General features: G+C 30.8%; 1 long non-coding RNA gene across 1 annotated transcript in view; it reads right to left on the reverse strand.

Annotated features, from left to right (window-relative positions):
* LOC108366944 (uncharacterized) overlaps nucleotides 1-5,529 on the reverse strand; it is a 17,391-nt gene extending 11,862 nt beyond the window's left edge. Inside the window, exon 1 of the long non-coding RNA XR_001848179.1 lies at nucleotides 5,343-5,529. This is a non-coding gene — a long non-coding RNA (uncharacterized LOC108366944). The remainder of the gene's footprint in view (nucleotides 1-5,342) is intronic.
* Between the last annotated feature and the right edge of the window lie 2,261 nt (nucleotides 5,530-7,790).

Consider the following 7,790-nt stretch of genomic DNA (forward strand, 5'->3'; position numbering starts at 1 on the left):
GGGACTGCTCTGACTCTTTGTTTGATGACAGGAGATACTTCGTCTTGTCTTCGTTGATCACCAAACCCAATCGCTGTGCTCCTTTATCCAACTTGGAAAAGGCGGGACAGACTTCGAGGTTTTTGTTACCGATGATATCGATGTCATTGGCATACGCCAGAAATTACACGCCCTTGTAAAAAATTGTTCCTGAGTGGTTCAGTTCTGCAGCTCTTATTATCTTGCATCATGCGATCGTAAATTCCCTTCTGAATTCGCTTTAATTTGGAAATGTTTGTTTGGGCATATAACAGGAGTTCACAATAGTAATAGTAATCATAATCATAATAATATTATCTGATGTTATTCGAAATTTCTTTACTCGCATCGAGCAAAGCGTCGATTTCAAATGTATATGTTTCAATGGGAGTGCGTATAGTGAAGAGCAAAGCGTACATACACTGTTTTCATTGAAGCTTTGCTCGATGACAGCTCTTCGCTTCGCTCGCCGCTCCACTATATTTTGACCTATGGCGCTATGGCGACCGAACGAAATTGTTTATGATTCAAATTTAACTGTTTTATAATGTAAAGGAATGGTTACAACAAATTTAAGTTTTCATTATTTCATTTCATGGGATATTTTTATGGTTTCGTTACGCTTTTTATCATTTCTTCATTTGTATCCGTAACTTGTTATTAATTTTTTTCCATTGCGTAATTTGTACACCAACTTATCACTTTGTTTGATAAGATATAGTAAATTCTCTCTTTTTTAAACTGTCCGGATTTGGATGAGTGGAAACTTAAAAAAAAATCTCTAGTAAAGCTTCCCCAATCACTTTCCGTTTCGAACCAGTTATTATACTTCAGTTAATTTCAATATTTTCAGTTAATTTTACATATTGCACAATCCTATTTAAAGGCCTAAAGTTTAATACCCACATTGCAAAATTTCATTTCTTTTAACAATTTGACTGAGTTAAAATTTTCAAATAGGTGGCAACCTTCCTCAAAAATATTTCCAGCATCTATATGTTTTAAACCTCTTTAATTTGATACCTATATTGTAATAAGTCGTTTTTTTATCAATTAAATTTAGTTAGATTTTCAAATAGGTAACCCTCCTCAAAAATATTTTCGGCTGTGAGCCCTCTTTAAACTCTTTAGTTTGATACCCACATTGCAATATTTCATTTACTTTATCAGTGTAATTTAGTTAAACTTTGTAATAGGTGGCAACCCTAATCATACATATTCTCGGCTGCAAGCCTTCTTAAAACTCTTTAATTTGATACCTATATTGTAATAAGTCATTTTTTTATCAATTAAATTTAGTTAGATTTTCAAATAGGTAACCCTCCTCAAAAATATTTTCAGCAGGTATCTTTCTTAAGGCTCTTTAATTTGATACCAATATTGTAATATTTCATTTACTTTATCAGTGTAATTTAGTTAAACTTTGTAATAGGTGGCAACCCTAATCATACATATTCTCGGCTGCAAGCCTTCTTAAAACTCTTTAATTTGATACCCACATTGCAATATTTCATTTACTTAATCAACTTAATTGAGTTAAAATTTTACATTAGGTGGCAAATACATAGGTAAAGTTGTAAACTCGTTGTTGGTTTTGCATCAGCAACAAACATTATTGTTGCTTTACATTTTGGCGCCCGAGCAGGGACTTTTAGTAAAGTCGTTTTTTGATTTAATATTAAATTTTCGTGGTTTGTTCAGCGACTGGCTGTGGTTACAATAGGAATACAACCTGCCGCAAAAAAGTGATATACAATTGGATACGTACATAGAATTGAGGAGGATTGGACATTAAAGTTGGATTTGGATAAGTCAAAGGGAATAGGAAAAGAAAACGACACAACAAATAAAATTGGATTTGGATACATAAAAGGGAAGGTAACAACAAATATAATTGGATTCAATACACTCAACAAAAGGAATGGGTGACACAAAAGGAAGGTCAGAAACAAAAATGGTAGAGGTAATGTAGAAATGAAATTACTTATGTACCTATAGTGCAGTGCGTAAATCCCCCGTATAAAAAAGCGTTATCCCAATTATATATTGAATTTCGAAGAAGTCCAAAAAATTCCGTTCTCTTAAAAGGCAAAAAAAAATAGCTAAAAAAGTAATCCCTACTAAACGGTATATAAATTGTTAAATTGCCGTCGGCAAATCATTAGTGCCCAATTCAGCTGTACAATTTAATATTTCGGTTGTTGTTGTAATTTCTTCATCAAAAGTACATAGGCGAAGTGCTAGCAACATAATTTGTTCATTTAGTTACCCATTAAAAATTTTCTTACGGGACACAAAATTATTTCATCCATACCTACCCACATATATATGTACGTATGTAAATATTAGGCAATTGACCTTTGGTTTTGCATATACCTACCTACGTGAGCAGAACTTTGTCGTCGTTCATTTCTCTGCTGCTCCCGCATTGTATAGGAACATAGCAAAATACACAAGTGCATGAAGCTGTAGTTACTGCTGCTGCACTCCACCAAAGTGATTGATCCATATACATACATTATTGTCTGAAGACAATAGTTAGTGCACTTGCCTTCATATTTGCCATTCCCCACCTTCGCTTTCAATTTCAAAAAAAAGACAGTGCATTGCTAACATAGTAGGCATGTAATTTTACTGTTTCTCTTCACCTTCAAATGCATAAAACCCAAGTACATAAAAAATTTATTGAGTTGTATGGTTATTGACCTTGTCGTTTCTTTGAATCGAAATTTAATGTACCCAACATTAAATTTATGAGGGCATACAAGTAAATCAGAGAATGGTTGAGATTTGAACGTTGTAGAAGACAACAAGAAAATTTGAAGAAAATTATATGCGTATACAAAGTTAAAGCAAATATTTGGACATTTAGCTTTCTGAATATCAGGGTGCGTTGGCTTTCCCATATAAATAAATTTGCTACCTTAATTTAAATCATTTGTTGTTAAATAAATATAAGGGTTCGTTGAGCATTTTTGTTTTAAAGTAGATCTGTCAAAATAGTTTCAGGCGATGAGGATGACTCAGCGGCAAAGTTAGCTACACTAAAGCAGCAACGCTCAACTGCTCGCAAAAATATAACAAGAATAAAAAACTTGTTGGACAATACCTCCACTACGTGGAACGTTATAGATTTAGAATGCAGGCTAGAAATTTTGAGCTCATATATAAAGCAAATAATGGCTTATCAAACGGAGATTGAGAAAGAGGACCCTAGTGATGATAGGAGGGGTGACATTGAAGAGTCGTGCATTAGTGCAAAAACAAAACTCTTGCAGCTTTTGGGGCAGCATAAGCGACGCGAGAGCTCAGCTTTGGAAACGACGTTCGGTATCACCATGACTCAAGGCGAGATCTACCAAAATTAAAATTGCCGTCATTTAGCGGAAAATATTCGGAGTACAAAAATTTTATAAGCTCATTTAACAATTTAGTTCACAATGAGGCACATCTAGCTCCAATAGAAAAATTCAATCATTTGCTTAGTTGTTTGTCGGGTGATGCACTTAGAACTATTAAAGCATTTCAAGTTACAGAAGCCAATTATGAAAAGGCTTTAGAGCGATTAGCTGACCGATATGACAAAAAGGGGTTAATATTTTTTGATAATATAGAACAATTATTTGAAATTGAAAAAATTAACAAACCCAATGCGCCAGCTCTGAGAAATGCAGTCGACACTGTGTCAGCAATTTACGATTCGTTGTTGTCCATGGGCTCAGAAAAAGATATAGCTAACGCCCTTATAATTAGCTTGGTGATTTCAAAGGTCGATTCGGTTACCAAGTCAAAATGGAATGAGCAGTTAGATTACTCAACACTTCCTACATGGAGCGAATGCTCCAAACATTTAATTCGTCGTTGTCAAGCCCTAGAAGTGAATGAAGATCATTCCAATAAAAATTTATTTGAAAAAAAGAAAAATAGTAAAGCCAGTTTTAGCAACAACAACAATAAGGCTTCGTATACAGTAACGAGAAGCAATAATGAGGGTAAATGCACATTTTGCCATACCAACGGTCATTCAGTGTATACTTGCAATTCCTTCGCTGCCCTGCCAATTACCAAACGGTTCGAATTTATTAAAAAAGAAGGAAGTTGCATAAATTGTCTGAAAACGGGTCATTCGGTACGAAGTTGCTCAAAATCGCACTGCAGAGTTTGCCAACGTCCCCATCACACCCTGTTGCATAGGTATGAAGTGAACACTCAGCAAGGCAATTCGAGTGCATTCAATAGTAATGGCACAGAGCAACCATCTTCCTCCTCACCTACTACTACTTCAGCGAACCATCGCTCGTCACACCACGTATCGAGCAACACAGACATTGTAGTTTTAGCCACTGCCTTAGTAAAAATTAAAGATCGCAGCGGAAATGACCATTTGGTAAGAGCTCTTTTAGACTCTGGCTCGCAATTGAACTTCATAAGTGAAGAATGTGCAGCTAATCTGCAGCTAAAGAGAGAATTTAAAAATCTCAAGTTATCTGGCATTGGGGAACTTAACACTAATTTGAGGCACCAAGTAAATACCACAGTTAAATCCAGACTAAATAATTATAATTTCCAGGCAGATTTTTGGGTAATTAAATCCATTTCTAGTTACCAACCCGAAGTTAACATTCAATTTAGCACTTGGCAGGTCCCACAAAATATTGAGCTTGCAGATCCTCAGTTTAATAAACGACAAAGAGTCGATCTGCTCATTGGGGCCGACATATTTTTCGAATTATTATCTGTGGGCCAAATAAAATTAAAGGAGTCATTACCCACATTGCAAAAAACTCTTCTTGGTTGGATAGTTTCTGGTCGGTACAAGCAAGGCAACGGCATTGAAACCGGAGCGTGCAATATAGCAAATGAAATTACCGACGCATCATNTGCAACCTGACGATACTTAAAACAAGAAATATTCAGTTTGCGTTGAAGGAAATCATTATCATATATACAACGAATTCTTAGCATAATATTATCCACATATCTCAATTATTCCTGAAATATTTTTCTCTTTTTATATTAGATCTTGTCTAAATGCTTCTATGGCTTCCTGTGTTGTGAATAACTTTTTCGGATTAGATGTAGGTGCTTCTGATGTTGTTTCAATGATAGATGTTTTATTTACGTCCTCTTTTAATCCATTTTGATCACTTTGAGTCCATTTCATTAGTTTAAAGTTCAGTTTTATGTTTATAGTATCATTATTAGGTAGTTTCCGAGAAAACTCTGTATTTACAAATTCATTTTGACTCAAATCAATAAAAAACCTCATTATATTTATTTTTTTTATTTTAATTGTTTATTAATAAATTTGGGGTTTCCCGTACCACACGGGGTTTTAATTTAAAATATTGATGTCCATAATATACTATAAGATATTTTTTTCCTGTCCAATAATATTCTACTTCAGGAATAGGATTTGTAGGTATCTCGTCACAAAACACCTGTAGGTCACGCGATTCTACACCTTCAGTAGATATTCCATTCCATAGGTTCTCCATTTATATAAAATTCAGTCTATAAACGTATATAAAAAATTGAATATCAGTTATGTTCTGAAATTCGTTCGATTTGAAATCGATACGATTTTAGAAATATTTTTATGGATTTTTAATCATAAAACTCATAATTTGGTATTGGTATGGATGATATAACATCGCTGATGTTTCTGTTATATTTTTTATATAAAATATTCAATCTTTTCATCAGAAATAATGATCAATATTTAGCAAGTCATATCGATTTCAAATCGTTCGATTTACAGAAATTGCCTGTATATGTATATATGTATATATATTTTAAAATTAGAAAACATTTTTTCTATTATTATTAGATCTTTTTAGTAAAAGCTTACCTTCATCCTTTGTTTAATCTTTATATGTTTATATAATTTACTTAAAACCTTTCATAAAAATGGACCTTATGCACAGCAAATTTCTTTGATAAATGAGAACTCATCTCAATAAAGAGATAAGTTTATATACTACATTTTCATCTCTCTAATAAGCATAAGAATTCAAAAATTGGCGAGCTTTCAAAACGTCAATCACATTTAATAAATCAATGACAATTTAAAAAGAATTTAAAAATAGCCAAACAAAAAATTCTATGCTATACATATATATTTAATTTCTCTGATAAGCCCCAAGTTGTGGTGTGATTTTTAAAACATTAATATATTAGCCTATTCATCTATTTATTAATATAAGAATAACCTTGATCTTGATTTCATCATAATTGTTTGTCTAATAAGTATATTAATGCCAAGTGGACGATAACGAACCCACATAAATATATAAAAAAATTGCTTAAAAATGCTTGACTTACTGAAAAAAGTTGTTAAGTCCACTTTTTATGAAAACTCATATTTTGATATAGGTGAAAATCTATAATTTCTATGAGTTAATAAAGTTATTACTTATATGAAAACTGATGAACTTATATAAAAATTAACGAAATTATATGAGTTCATCAACTTAATACTTGTATAAAAATCTATAATTTCTATAACTTAATAAAGTTATTACTTATATGAAAAAATATAACTTGTAGTTAGTTAATAAGTTACTTATATGAAAACTGATGAACATATATGAAAATTAATGAAATTATATGGGTTCATCAATTTAATACTTATATGAAAATCTATAATTTCTATGAGTTAATAAAGTTATTACTTATATGAAAACTGATGAACATATATGAAAATTAATGAAATTATATGGGTTCATCAATTTAATACTTATATGAAAATCTATAATTTCTATGAGTTAAAGAAGTTATTACTTATATGAAAAATTATTCAAAACTCAAAACTTCTATGAATCGAAAATGTATGGGAAAAATATGAAATTTCATCAAAATAATGCATGCAAGAAACATTACATATTTACCCGACTTTTTTTTGTACATTGACAAAATCTATGAAAATTTGAAACTTAATTAAGAAACAATTGGGCATATGAAAACTAATGAAACTAACTTACATGAATTAATAAAGCAATTACTTACATCAAATATTATAACTTTCATGAGTTAATATAGATATTACTTGTATGAAAACTGATGAACTTATATGAGTTCATCAATTTAATACTTATATGAAAATATATAGTTTTTATGAATTAATAAAGTTTTTTCTTATATGAAAAATTATAGCTTGAATAAGTTAATAAGATAATTACTTGTATGAAAACGATTGAACTCATATGGGTTCCTAAATTTAATACTTGTATGAAAAATTATAACTTGTATGAGGTAATAAATTTTATACTAATATGAAAACTCATAACTTCTATGAGTTAAAAAGGCTAATAGTTGTATGAAAATTTTTTAGCAGAACCGAAAATATACATATAAAAAAAAATATTTGAAATTGATAAATATAAAATTTCATCAAGATAATGCATGCAAGAAACTNATATTTACTTGACTTTTTTTGCACATTGAGAATATCTATGAAAATTAAGAACTTATGTGAATTAATAAACAATTATTTATTTAATACTTGTATGAAAAATTATTACTTGTATGAGTTACTAAGACTATTATATGAAAATCTGGAACTTATGTGAGTTAATAAAATTAGTACTTGTATGAAAATTAATGAAAATTGTATATGTTGATAAATTTAATACAAACTGTATTTTAAAAGAGGTTTTGTATAATTATTAGTTCTGTGAAAAATTGTATCAGAGTCGAAAATGTATGGGGGAAAAATATGAAGTTTCTAGATATGAGAATTCACCAAAATAGTGCATGTAAGAAACATTAGA

Source organism: Rhagoletis zephyria, unplaced genomic scaffold (genome assembly GCF_001687245.7).
Source record: "Rhagoletis zephyria isolate East Lansing unplaced genomic scaffold, Rhagoletis_zephyria_1.1 Rzeph_scaffold_02462, whole genome shotgun sequence".
Classification (NCBI taxonomy): Eukaryota; Metazoa; Arthropoda; class Insecta; order Diptera; family Tephritidae; genus Rhagoletis; species Rhagoletis zephyria.